This window comes from Saccopteryx leptura, chromosome 3 (assembly GCF_036850995.1).
Source record: "Saccopteryx leptura isolate mSacLep1 chromosome 3, mSacLep1_pri_phased_curated, whole genome shotgun sequence".
NCBI lineage: Eukaryota > Metazoa > Chordata > Mammalia > Chiroptera > Emballonuridae > Saccopteryx > Saccopteryx leptura.
The window spans coordinates 274,707,112-274,722,029 of NC_089505.1; the positions used below are offsets into that span (position 1 = coordinate 274,707,112).

A 14,918-nucleotide genomic window follows, 5' to 3' on the forward strand; every position below is an offset into this window, starting at 1 on the left:
CCCACCTCTCACTTTAAAAAAAAAAAGAGCCTGACCAGGAGGTGGCGCAGTGGATAGAGCGTCAGACTGGGATGCGGAGGACCCAGGTTCGAGACCCCGAGGTCTCCAGCTTGAGCGCGGGCTCATCTGGTTTGAGCAAAGCTCACCAGCTTGGACCCAAGGTCGCCGGCTCAAGCAAGGCACATATGAGAAAGCAATCAATGAACAGCTAAGGTGTCGCAACAAAAAACTAATGACTGATGCTTCTCATCTCTCCGTTCCTGTCTGTCTGTCCCTGTCTATCCCTCACTCTGACTCTCTGTCTTAAAAAAAAAAAAAAAAAGAATAGAGGACCAAACATGCTTGAAACAGCTAGGTTTGTGGGAGTTTCCTATATTTCAAGGGAAAGCGATAATCTGAAAGGAGAAAAGATAGGTTACGATGATATAACCAGCTTTTTGCACAAGTACCTTGGGTCTAGCATTTCCTTCGCATCAGAAGCAAAGAATAAAAGGTTCCAAAAACTTTAAAACTTAAAATTTTGAAAAACTTGATGGCTTTTCTACTGGAGAGAAAGAGATTTATCCATAACATATGCGTACATTTGTATTTGTAGCAGGAAAATTGCCTGATAAAACAGAATGATTAGCTCTGTCTCTGGAAAAGCACGTAGATGTGGTACAAATCTCGCCAACAAGGTGATCAAATCTTTGCCAAGTTAAGAACTAGTTCTGTTTGAACTTTCTAACATATGAAAGCCAAAACTTGCACCCCCTTTTTTCCACAAAGTATCTTCTGATATATATTAAACACTTCACAAATGAGGAGGTGTCACATCTACGTGACAAATCTTAAAAAACTTAGTTCCTGCCTGACCTATGGTGGTGCAGTAGATAAAGCATCGACCTGGAATGCTGAGGTCGCCGGTTCGAAACCCTGGGCTTGCCCAGTCAAGGCACATAAGGGAGTTGATGCTTCCTGCTCCTCCCCTCCCTCTCTCCCCTCTTCTCTAAAATGAATAAATAAAATCTTAAAAAAAAAAAAAGACTAAGTTTTTTAAAAACAACAACAACAAAAAAAAACACACAACTTAGTTCCTGCCTGACCAGGCGGTGGCACAGTGAATAGAGCGTTGGACTGGGATGCGGAGGACCCAGGTTTGGCACCCCGAGGTCTCCAGCTTGAGCGCGGGCTCATCCAGTTTGAGCAAAAGAGTTCACCGGCTTGGACCCAAGGTCACTGGCTCGAGCAAGGGGTTACTCGGTCTGCTGTAGCCCCACGGTCAAGGCACATATGAGAAAGCAATCAATGAACAACTAAGGTGTCGCAACGAAAAACTAATGATTGATGCTTCTCATCTCTCTCCGTTCCTGTCTGTCCCTATCCCTCTCTCTGACTCTCTCTGTCTCTGTAAAAAAACAAAAACAAACAAACAAACAAAAAAACCCCCCCCAAAAACAAAAAAAGAAACTTAGTTCCTAAGTTATCACTAAGTATACGGTAGACACTTATTTCCTGGTATAAGAGCAGAATTATCAACTAACATCTGTTTAAAGAAAAATTACTAGCAAAAGTATACATGAAAAATATATTTATACTGTGACACATTAAAATATAAGAGTATAGAATATAAATTTTTTGACAGAGCTAAAGGCAGGATTTAGGACATGTAGACATGCTTAGGTATAGTGACTAATTGCTTTAACAAGGGTTAACACCTCACTTAAAATAAACCATTGGACTCAAATGATCTAAACTTACACCTAAAGAAACTAGAAAAAGAAAAACAAACAAAGCCCAAAGTGAGTAGAACGAAGGTAACAATAAAGATCAGAGTGGAAATAAATGAAATACAGGTCTAAAATATAATACAAAAAAATCAATGAAACCAAGAGTTGGTATGATGAAAAGATAGCAAAATTGAAAAACCGTTAACCAGATTAAAAAAAAAGAGAGGATCCAAATAAAATTAGAAATGAAAGAGAAGGAACAACTAACACCACAGAAATACAAAGGATAATAAGAAAATACCATCAATTGTATGCTGGCCCTGGCCGTTTGGCTCAGTGGTAGAACATCAGCCTGGCATGTGGATGTCCCAGGTTCGATTCCCACTCAGGGCACACAGAAGAGGTTACCATCGGATTCAACACAGTCCCTCCTTCTTGCAGCCATGGCTCAATGGTTCAAGCAAGTTGGCCCTGGGTGCTGAGGATGGCCCCAGGCCTCGCCTCAGATTCTAAAATAGCTCAGTTGCCAAGCAACAGAGCAGCAGCTCCAAATGGGCAGAGCATCACCCAGTGGGGGCTTGCTGGGTGGATCCCGGTTGAGGCACATACAGGAGACTGTCTACTTACCCACCTCTCACTTAATAAAAAAAGAACAATTATATGCCAACAAATTAGACAATATGGAAGATGTGGATCAATTACTAAAAACACAGAATGTTCCAAGACTGAGTCAAGAAGTAAAAAACCTGAGCAGACCAATAACTACTAACAAAATCGTATCTGTAATAAAAAGAAACTCCCTACAAATAAAGTATTGGACCATATGGCCTCTCAGGTTAATTTTACCAATCATCAAAGAAGAATTAACATCTATTCTTCTCAAACTATTCTAAAAAATTTAAGAGAAGAAGATTCCCAAGCTCACTTTATATTCCAAAACCAGACAAAGGCATTATAAACTAAGAAAATTATAGGTCAATATCCCTGGATGAACATAAATGCAAAAATCTTCAATACAATATTAGCAAACCAAATACAGCAATACATTACAAAGATCATATACTATGATCAAGTGAGATTTATTCCTAGGATGCAGGTTTGTTCAATATCTGCAAATCAATTAACATGATACATCACGTAAACAAAATGAAGGACAAAAATGATATAACCATATCAACAGATGCAGAGAAAGCATATGACAAAACCTAGTATCCATTCATGATAAAAATTCTAAGGAAGATGGGATTAGAGGGAACATATCTCAACATAATACAGGCCGTATATGACAGATACACAGCTAACAATGTAGTCAATGGAGAAAACTAAAAGCATTTTCCTTAAGATCAGGAACAAGACCAGAATGTTCATTTTCACCACTTTATTCAACACAGTATTGGATTGAATTGAGAAGATTCCCAAGCTCACTTTATATTCCAAAACCAGACATTAAGATTGGAAGTCTTAACCACAGCAGACCAGAAAAAGAAACAAAAGTCACTCAAATTGGAAAGGAAGGAGTATAATGTCATTATTTGCAGATGACATAGTACTTACCAAATATTAATTGACCATATAGGCGTGGGTTTATTTCTGGGCTCTTTATTCTGTTCCATTGATCTATATGTCTGTTTTTATGCTAGTACCATGATGTTTTGATTACTCTGGCCTTGTAGTATAGCTTGATAATTGAGGAGTAAAATTTCTCCTACTTTATTCTTCTTTCTCAAGACTGCTGTGGCTATCTGGGGTCTTTTGTGATTCCATATAAGTTTTTGGAATATTTGTTCTAGTTCTGTGAAACTAGTATATTGATAGGGATTGTGTTGAATCCATAGATTGCTATGGGTAATATGGACATTTTAACAGTGTTAATTCTTCCTATCTATGAGCACAGTATATGCTTCCATTTATTTGTATCTTCTTCATTTTCTGTCATCAGTGTCTTATAATTTTCCAAGTACAGATCTTTTACCTCCTTGATTAAATTTATTCTTAAGTATTTAATTTTAGTTTTTTATGCAGTTATAAACAGGATTGTTTTCTTAATTTCTCTTCCTGATTATTCATTATTGGTATATAAAAATGCAGTCAATTTCTGAATATTAAGTTTATATCCTGCTACTTTACCAAATTCATTTATCAGTTCTAATAATTTTTTTGGTGGACTCTTTAGGATCTCTATATAAGGAGACAAGAACATACAATGAGGTAAAAACCAGTCTATTCAATAAATGATGTTGGGAAAATTGGACAGATGTATGCAAAAAAATGAAACTAGAGTACTTTCTTAAACCATATACAAAAATAGGCTCTGACTGGTTGACTCAGTGGTAGAGCACTGGCCTGGCATGTGGAAGTCCCAGATTTGATTCCTGGTCAGGGCACACAAGAGAAGTGACCATCTGCTTCTCCACTCCTTCCCCTCCTTTCTGTGTCTCTTTCTCTCTCTCTTCCTCTCACAGTCATGGGTACTGAGGATGGCTCCATAAAAACCTCCACTTCAGGCACTAAAAATAGCTCAGTTGTGAGCATGGCCCCAGATGGGGACAGCATCGGTCCCAGATGGGGGTTGCCAGGTGGATCCTGGTTGGCGTGCATGAGGGAATCTGTCTCTCTATCTCCCCTACTCTCACTTGAAAAAGATGAAAAATATATATATATATATACAAAAATAAACTCAAAGTGGATTAAAGACTTAAATGTAAGACTCGATACCCTAAAAAATCCTAGAAGAAAACATAGACAATAAAAATCTTGGACATTTCTCTTACTAATATTTTTTCTGATATATCTCTTCAGGTAAAGGAAACAAAAGAAAAAATAAACAAATGGGATTACATCAAACTAAAAAGTTTTTGCACAGCAAAGGAAATCATCAACAAAATGAAAAGATAATTCACTGAATTAGATAACATATTCATTAGTGATACATCTGATAAGGGGTTATTATCCAAAATTTATAAAGAACTTATAAAACTCAACACCAAAAAAAAATCCTATTTAAAAATGGGCAAAGGGGCCCTGGCCGGTTGGCTTAGCAGTAGAGCATTGGCACGGCATGTGGAAGTCCCGGGTTCAATTTCTAGTCAGGCCAACAGGAGAAGTGCCCAACTGCTTCTCCACCCTTCCCTCTCTCCTTTCTCTCTATCTCTCTCTTCCCCTCCTGCAGCCAAGGCTCCATTGGAACAACACTGGCTGGAGCACTGAGGACAGCTCCATGGCCTCCGCCTCAGGCACTAGAATGGCTCCGGCAGCAAGGGATCAATGCCCCAGATAGGCAGAGCATCGCCCCCTGGTGGATATGCCAGGTGGATCCCAGTTGGGTGCATGCGGGATTCTGACTGCCTCCTCACTTCTAACTTCAGAAAAAATACAAAAAACAAAACAAAACAAAAACATAAAAATGGGCAAAGGACCTAAATAAACACTTCTCCAAAGAAGTCATACAGATGGTCAATAGACACATGCCACTAATCATCACAGAAATGAAAATTAAAACCACAATATCACCTCACCACCTGTTAGAATGGCTATCATAAATAAATCAATAAATAAGTGTTGGCAAGGATGTGGAGAAAAGGGAACCCTTGTGCACTGTTGGTGAGAACGCAGATTGGTGCAGCCACTGTGGAAAGAAGAATGGAATTACCTCAAAAAATTAAAAATGGAACTGCCTTATGACCCAGTGATTCCACTTCTGGGAATACATCTAAAGAAACCTGAAACACTGATTTGAAAGAATATATGCACCCCTATGTTTACTGCAGCGTTATTTACAATAGCCATGATTTGGAAGCAGCCCAAGTGTCCATCACTAGATGAGGGAGTAAAAATAAGCTGTGGTACTTTTACACTATGGAATATTCCTCACCGTAAAAAAAGAAGAAATCTTACCCTTTGTGACAGCATGGATAGACCTAACGAGTATTAGGCTAAATGAAATGTCAGAGAAAGACGAGTACCATAAGATTTCACTTACATGTGAAATCTAAAAAACAAAATAAATGAACAAAACAGAAAAAGACTCAAATACAGAGAACAAACTGATGATTGATAGGTGGGAGGTGGTGTGACGGGGCTGGGTGAAAATGGTGAAGGGATTAAGAAGAACAAATTGGCTGTTACAGAATAGCCATGGGGATGTAAGTACAGCAAAGGGAATATAGTCAATAATATTGTAATAACTGTGTATGGTGCTGGGTGGGTACTAAACTTACAGGGGGATGACTTCATAAAGTATATAAACATCTAACCACAATGCAATGCACCTGAAACTAATACAATACTGACTTTCAACTGCTATTTAAAAAAAAAAACAAGAAAAAATTCACTGGATTTCAAAAAATAAAAGCAAGTAGTGGTTTCATTATCAATTTCCCAGTTATAATCACAGCTAAGACTGTTCATATATAGTTTTTTGCTGTATGTGTCACAATCATGGAATAATAACTTCAACTTTCAAGTGAATTTCTCCCCATGTTTCTGTAGCAGGGTTTATTAAAATGTTAGAATTAATGTTTATGCTCTGCTTGTGCTCCGCACTCTCCAGAATTAAACCTCACTTCTCTAGCCAACCTTCTCACTGGACAGCTGCGGCAGGGTCGCTGCAGTGTACACTCTTATGTTCTTCCACAGCATCCCTGAAACTAAAGGATTATTGTTTCTGGATGTACGACCTATGAAAATGAAAAGAAAGGTCAACAGCATTTAGGGATTCCTTCCATTAACAATGTACTTTCATAAATGGTTATTTTTAAAACTCCTATATTTACAATGAGTAACAACACTAAAAAAGACTAAATGGTATTCAAAATCAATAATTACACAAATTATGCTCCTGAGATTCCTTAGGAGGTAGAAGTAATTTTTATAATTAATAGGTGCTCTGAAACCAAAAGTGACAGAATTAAATGAGTTTTTCTCAGCTGGTATTATACCAACCACTCAAAGCATGAGTGGATTTTCAGTCTTTTGTTCATGTTAGATGAATGAAAATGCTTTTCTTATAGGCACTTTTAAAATTGATAATGAGCTATTATCTAATAAGACTCCAAAGAACTAAAGTAATTTCTTAGTCTTAATAAGTGGTTATGACCAAAATCCCAAGTGATTAAATGGCTGTTCTTTACAGAGTGTGTTTGTTACTGAACAATGAAGTACCCATTTGCTTTTGGAAGATTAGTTCTTGCTCTGTGACACAAATCAAATGGAAAGAATGGATCGGACTCACAAGTCTCCAAGAGTTGTGAAAGCACCAAAGTCCACATTTGTTCCACAGCCCAGAGAAGAATGCAGTAATGATCAATATGTGTACAAAATAAACATCCCACCAGGCACATGCACTGTGGAATTCCTAGGGAATAATTCTGTTGAAATCAATGACCAACTTTACAAGGGAAACCAGGGGATGACATTGTTTTCTAGGAGTCCCTATTAGCTCCATCTTTCTGACACACATAGCAGTTTCTTTTGAATGGACTTTTATACTCTAAATTACCCTGAAAAAATTTAATTAAAACACAGAAGATACTTTCTAAAAAGAAGAAACACCACCCAGTAAAACTCACAGAAATAAGTGAAGATGCAGGAGTCTGACAAATAACCAATGACTATGGTTAATCAGTAAGATAATAAAAACTCAAAAAGCTAGACATACTAGATGACATACTGGCTAATTCCATTTATATTGACTTCAAGAAGAGTAACAATTGATAGTGAGAGAAGTCTGAATAGTCATTACCTCAGAAGGGGAGTAATGGGGACCACTGAAGTGGATGGGGCATGAGAACCCTTTCTGAGATTCAGGGCTAGGATTTTGTATCTAGACCTGAGTGGTGGTTACATGTAAAAATATATATGCTGTGCACCTAAATTTTAGGGTACTTAATACACTTTACTGTATGTATACCTTAGTTTAAAATAAGAGAACTTAAAAACTAAACATAAAGAAATTGAAAGTCTGCCTTCCAGGTAAATACAATGTCACCAAATTTTCAATAGCTATACAGATAACATACCACAAGATCCATTCACATTTAAATTTTAAAATCATAAGAACTCAACACAAGCTGTGCTCTTTGCCAAACAGCACTGAAGGTGTTGTCACATTTCATCTCATTCATAACAGATGGAGATGACAAATAGAAATATTTTAAGAGAAAGACTCATAATGAAATCTTGGCAGTGAAATTTTCATCTTTCGTTCATTAAGCAGAATCACACTATGGTAGACTGGGTTACTGTTCAGCAAACATTCACTTCTTCCCCTGGACCTCCATAAGAGGGTCTTCTTCTAGTCCACTGCTGTTGGGCCTGGACATGTGACATGACTGGCCAACAGGATGTTTAGATATGTGACTTAACAGAGCCCTGACATGTGCTGCTGCATTTAGACTTGCTTTTTTGTATTACTACTGACTCTGTCAACAGAAGACTAGATATAAGAAAGAGATCTGGTCACAACCTGCAGAATGGCTCCTATATCAGCCCAGTATACTTCAGCAGAATTCTAGGTAATCTGTGGAAGAGCATACAGGAAATCAATGCTTGTTACAAGCCACTGAAATTCAGGGCTGTATTATGGATACTGTGTTTTTCCTTTGAGAATAAAGAATTTAGCCAGTGCTAGAAGTGCTGTGACAGACAACAGGCCTCAGCTGTTGTGCCTCTCTGGAATGATCTCAATTTAAGAAAGAGTCATCACCCAAGGCCATGCTCTCTTCCTGGAGCAGCCTGCATCCAACCATGCAAGAGTGTAAATGCCTGGCCTTTCATGCAGATTTGGGACGACGCTTCAGAGCAACCCATGGTGTCAGTTGTGGCCTCCACTCAGACTGTACCATAGCTCAGTTTCTCCCTCTATTAAATCCTGCCACCTTCCCTTCTCTTCCACAGGTGTTGACCCCAAGGGTCCTCCCTAATAAATTCCCTGCATGCATATCTCAAAGTCTGTTTCCTAGGAATTCAACCTGTATCATGTACCATTATTTTGACAACAGCTAACTGATACACATAAATAGTCAATATTAACTACTGATTTGCTCAACTCTTACAAAAACTTTACATGTATACCTCCAACACAAATTACGGCATTCAGAATATCAAATTTGTTTAAAAATTAATGAGCATTATTGAGCATATGATTTTTTTCCAAGCAGAAGGTGAATATACACTCCCATGAGTAAACTTCAAACCATGATTAAGGGAAAATTACTTCTAAATAAAAAATTTTATAATCCTTTTTTGCTTCAATGCATAGTACTCAAAACAAAATTCCCCATTCACCAACAAATTTGTTTAGAATTAACTGTCATTTACTCAAATCAATCTACAAAACACCCTGCGCTATGTTCTCATGTGCATCATACCTTTTGGTCATGATCACAAGAAAGCTATGGGGTGATAGGCCACGGTAACCTCTTAGCCCTAAAAGTCATTTCCAAACTTATCAAGAGCAGAGCTGTGGGTTCTTTACACCCTGGTTGACTTTAGACACAAACCAGACAAATCTATAACACAATTGTGTGAAGACACTGAAGAACAAGCAAAGACAAGGAGAGGCTAGGATAATTCAGGAAGAGGGGGTAGGAGAAGTGAGCTTCCACATTGGCACTAGCTTTCACCTTGAAGGCATTATGTGGACTCCTACACGGGAGAGACTCAAACAGAGTTTCCTTTTTACTAGGCTGAGATTAAAGTGGGTAGGACCCGAAGAGCTAAATCCTAGGGAAGGCCGTATTGCAGGCCCTAAAGGAAATAATAACATACTGTAAGAATTCATAGCATACATGTTCTCTGGCCATAACCCCCAATCAAAAGCAAAATTATAAATGAGAAAATACTTAAAAGCAGATGATAATGAAAATACTACATATCAAAATACATGATGCTATCAAGGTGATAATTAGAAGGACATTTACAACTTTAAATATTGATAAATAAATAAAACTAATGGACTAAAAAATTGATCTTAAAAATCTGGAATGATATCAGAGTAAACCCAGAGCAATGTAGGAGGAGGAAAACAATAAAGAAAAAATAAATAGAAAAACAATTTAGAAAGTCAAAATCAACTAAAGTGAAATCTCATTCTTCTGGACAATAAAAGAGTAATCTCTGATAAAAATGTGAAGAAAAAAAAGGGAAACCACACAAACAGGGATGAAAAGCTACTTACAGCTAAAGATATAGCAAGTTTTTCTAATTAAAAAAAAAATACTATAAAAAACTGTATTATTTTAAACTTTGGAAAAATCTCCTAGACTGACATAACTGACCAAAATGGTTTTAAATAGAATTAAAATCTTACTCTAATTAAAACATAATTGAGGGATATTTAGTAATAGTAACAACAACAATAATAATAATGGCCTGTACTCTCCAAAAGGCCATGGTTATGAAAGACAGAGACAATGAAAATCTGTTCATTCATTCAGGATTAAAATAAAGAGATATGACTACTAAATTCAATAAGTGATTCTCAATTAGACCTTGAACCAGGACATGTTTTTTGTTCTAAAGGACATTACTGATACAATTAGCAAATCTGACTAAAGCCTTGAAATTAGATAATGGTGCTACAGCAATATTTATTTCCTGAATCTGATTACTGTACTGTGGTTAAAGACAAGAATATCCTTACTCTTTTAGGAAATACCTCTTCAAATACTTAACAACAATGGGACACCCATTCCAAAACTTATTCTGAAAGTGTTCAGAAGTAATAACAATATGTAATATAAAGAGAGAATGATAAAGAAAATGTACTAAATGTTAACATTTGGGGGATCTGGATGAAGGATATAAAGAAAGTCTTAGTACAGTATTATTTTTATATTATTGCAAAATACAAAAAAGTTTTAAAAAACTGTAAACACACGCCTTTGTTAGCTCATACTTATAAATCCAAATCTCTTCACCACTAACCCTAGATAAAAAATCTTAAGACTATTTTCATAGTATTTCCCTGAAGTTCAGATCTACAGTGATTTTTCAAATGCTTCTTAAATTTATGGGAGAAAAAGCAGAGTGAAAGGTTATATATACCAAAAAGAAAAACTAATTTTAGCTTAGATTTAAAAGAATGGATAAATAGACCCTAACACACACACTTTTCCAGTATAGTTTACAATATCTCTAAGCTCATTTAATATAATTTTAAAATTCTGATTTGCAATAGGTCATCAAACAAAGAAAAGTGTGCCTAATGTAGAATATTATTGCCTTAATGGCATATGTAGAAGAGAATTGTCATGTTTCATATTTTTTACTGCAATGGTGGTCTATTACTTCTAAAATAATTTTACAGCTTTGAAAACACAGTACTCATAAGCAAACTGACTTTTAAAAAATTATATGAATTCTAGTTTTATCAATTTTTTTTTTTTTTTTTTTTTTTTTACAAATGAATTGTTGGCAGAGGTGTAATGGACAATTTGGTAGTTTACTAGACATGGCTACAGGGTAGTAAATGGTGATGGAGGAAATAACTCAATGGAAGCTTTCCAGCTCCTTCCCTGGACAATGCTTAGTGGAGGTGTGTTAGTTTCCAAAGGCTGCCACTACAAGTGTCACAATCTGGGTGGCTCAGAACAACAGAACTTATTGTCTCATAGTTATGAAGGTCAGAAGTTTGAAATCAAAGTGTTGATGGTGCCATGTACCATATGATGGCATTCCAGGCCTGTCTTCTAGTTCCTAGTAGCCTCGGGAGTTCCTTGGCTTGCAGGTGGCTGTCTGCTCCCTATGTCTCTTTGCCTGGCCTTCTTCCTGTGTCCATGTTTGTGTCCAAAGTTTCCCTTTGTATAGGATGTAAGTCATTGAACTAGATTTACTCTATTCCAGTATGACCTTGTCTTAATTGATAGTTTTATCAATTTTATATTCATTTTAAAGACAGATTTCTGGTGTAAGTTGATGCCTAAAATGTTAACCAAAAGATTTATATATTCTGCTGAATACCATTTCTTTAAAAAATGTAATGACTATGATTTGCAAGTTCTCAAATTCCCAGTACGCTCAGGTCCTAAATGAAGTCTGTGACTTGAACAGGATTCACAAATAAAGAGAATCAATTGTAATATTAATGGCTACCATTTTTACAAAAAGTTAATACCTAAAGAATAAAATTGCTATTGGTTAAATCAACTTTCTCTTTTTCCTAAGTTTTTCTTGAAAATTTCTATTGTAAAAATTATAGCTTGTTTTAAGGAGAAATTATAGAGTGATTTTCCTGTAACAATCATATTAAAATGTATGGTTAATTATAGCCTAACAACCCTGTTCAAACTTGATAATCTACAATTACACAGTAAAAATGGCATTATAAAACCCCTTTTAGAAAATCAATAAGGCTATAAAATCAGAAGAAAGTAAATGAGACTCAACAAAGATTGAGGGAAAAATGCACTGCTATTATCATCATCTCAAAAATAACAACTAATATTTATTGAGCTCTTACATTGCGCCAGACACTGTTCTAAATTATTTACAAAGCATTATCTCATTTAATCCTGAAGCTGATGGTACATGGTAACTCAGAGACACTCTCCTGGAAGCTGTTAAGAAGGTGCAAGAGGTCTTGTTCAGACACTGAGGCATCACCTGCTTTCTTTTCCAGCAAGCACAGGGCCTGGGATGAGGCCTCAAGATGCATAAGAGCCCAGTGTTTGTGAACATTACCTAAAATGAAGGCGCATAAATTGCTGACTCTCATTTCTTCTGGAATTTTGATGGACACTCAAAAAGATTTGTGATATAGCAATAAATCAGATGTCTTCCACCCTATCTGGGCAGCCAATGTCACCCTCAGAGAACCCAGGGCCCAGAAAAGCCAGCCTCAAAGCACACTCTGGGGAGCTACTACAGTTCCTGCAAGTTTTATATGCTTGGATACATGTATTAATGACTTATAGATGTATGTCTATGATACCCTCTTCTTGTCAATTCATAACCCCCTGTCACAAGGCAGATAGGTTTTATTATTATTCCCATTATAGATGAGAAAACTTAGACACTGGGAAGTTAAGTCACTTGCAGAAGGCTATACAGATCATAAGCTCTAATTCCAGTGAGGGGGAAACCATAGAATCATAAAGTGTATCTATTTGTACACCCATGTTTATAGCATTATTCTCAACAGCCAAAGGTAAAAGCAACCCAAGTTTCTATTGATGGGTGAATGGGTAAACAAAATATGGTACATATATAAACAATGCAGTATTATTATTCAGTCTTAAAAAGGAAGAAAATGCCTGATCATGTGGTGGCGCAGTGGATAGAGCAACAGACTGGGATACAGAGGACCCAAGTTTGAAACCCTGAGAAACTGGCATGAGTGCGGGCTCATCTGATTGAGCGAGGGTTCACCAGCTTGAGGGCAGGGTTGCTAGCTTGAGCATGGGATCATAGACATGACCAAACAGATGCTGGCTTAAGCCCAAAAGTTGCTGCCTTGAGCAAGGGGTCACTCGCTCTGCTATAGCCCTCTCGTCAAGGTATATATAAGAAAGCAATCAATGAACAACTAAGGTGCCACAACGAATTGATGCTTCTCATCTCTCTCCTTCCTTCCTGTCTGTCTGTCCCTATCTGTCCTTCTCTCTGTCTCTCACTTAAAAAAAAAAAAGAAGAAAATGGTAACATATGCTACAACATGGATGAACTTTAAGTGAAATAAGCAAGTCACAAGAGGCCAAATATTGTGTGGTTCCACCTATAATGAGGTATCTAGAGTGGTCAAATTCATAGAGACAAGAAGTAGAATTGTGGTTGCCAGGGTCTAGGGGTGGGGTCGGGAACCTATGGCTCACGAGCCAGATGTGGCTCTTTTGATGGCTGCATCTGGCTTGCAGACAAATCTTTAATAAAGAAAAATAATAACGTTAAAAATATAAAACATTCTCGCCCTGGCCGGTTGGCTCAGCGGTAGAGCGTCGACCTAGCGTGCGGAGGACCCGGTTCGATTCCCGGCTAGGGCACATAGGAGAAGCGCCCATTTGCTTCTCCACCCCTCCGCCGCGCTTTCCTCTCTGTCTCTCTCTTCCCCTCCCGCAGCCAAGGCTCCATTGGAGCAAAGATGGCCCGGGCGCTGGGCATGGCTCTGTGGCCTCTGCCTCAGGCGCTAGAGTGGCTCTGGTCGCAATATGGCGACGCCCAGGATGGGCAGAGCATCGCCCCCTGGGGGGCAGAGCACCGCCCCTGGTGGGCGTGCCGGGTGGATCCCGGTCAGGCGCAAGCGGGAGTCTGTCTGTCTCTCCCTGTTTCCAGCTTCAGGGAAAAAAAAAAAAAAAAAAAAAAAAAAAAAAAAAAAAATATATATATATATATATATATATATATATATATATATATATATATATATAAAAAACATTCTCATGTATTACAATCCATTCATTTCCTACCGCTCATGTTCATGGTTGTGGGTGGCTAGAGCCAATCACAGCTGTCCTCCGGGACAACAGCAAATTTTTATTGGATAATGCATAATGTACACGGGTTGTTGTACAGCTCTCACAGAATTACATTTTAAAATATGTGGCGTTCATGGCTCTCTCAGCCAAAAAGGTTCCTGACCCCTGGTCTAGGGAATGGAGGAATGGGGAGTTACTATTTAATGTGTACAGAATTTCAGTTTGAAAAATGAAAAAGTTCTGTAGATGGATGGTGATGATGGCTGCACAACAATGTGGATACTCGATGCAGGAAAACAAGTACACTTACAAATCACAAATGGCTAAATGGTAAATTTTATGTTGTGCATATTTTATTAAATTGGGGTGGGGCGGTAAAGAAGGGAAATTTATTCAGTGCAAACAGTTCAATTGTGATACAAATCTTTTGCGAAACAGCATGGCTGAGAGGCAGCCCTGGGGCAAGGCAGTTCTGGGCTGAGATGCCTCTCCAGCTAGACAGCTCTGCTCTGCTCTGCTCTGCTCTGCCCTGCCCTGCCCTGCCCTGCTCTTCCCGAGCTGCTCCACTCCAGTCCAGTCTGCTCCATTCAGCTTGCACCCACCAGTCTGCAATGCTCTGCTCCAGAGCCAGTCAGCCCCACCGAGCTCTGGCCAGACCTCATCTGTTCTTTACCTCCAGCTGAGTAAACACAGTCCTCAGTCTTTGGAGGGAAAGTGCACTCAGCTGTCTGAGCCAGAGGGGAGTTGACTTTATCTCTTTAATGTATACATTCAGACTTAGTACAAAACATTAATAGTA

The 14,918-nt window shown here is 37.9% G+C and overlaps 1 protein-coding gene across 10 annotated transcripts in view; it reads right to left on the reverse strand.

Annotated features, from left to right (window-relative positions):
* MTA3 (metastasis associated 1 family member 3) overlaps window positions 1-14,918 on the reverse strand; it is a 244,599-nt gene that overhangs the window by 50,070 nt on the left and 179,611 nt on the right. The gene's annotated exons all lie outside the window — the stretch shown is intronic.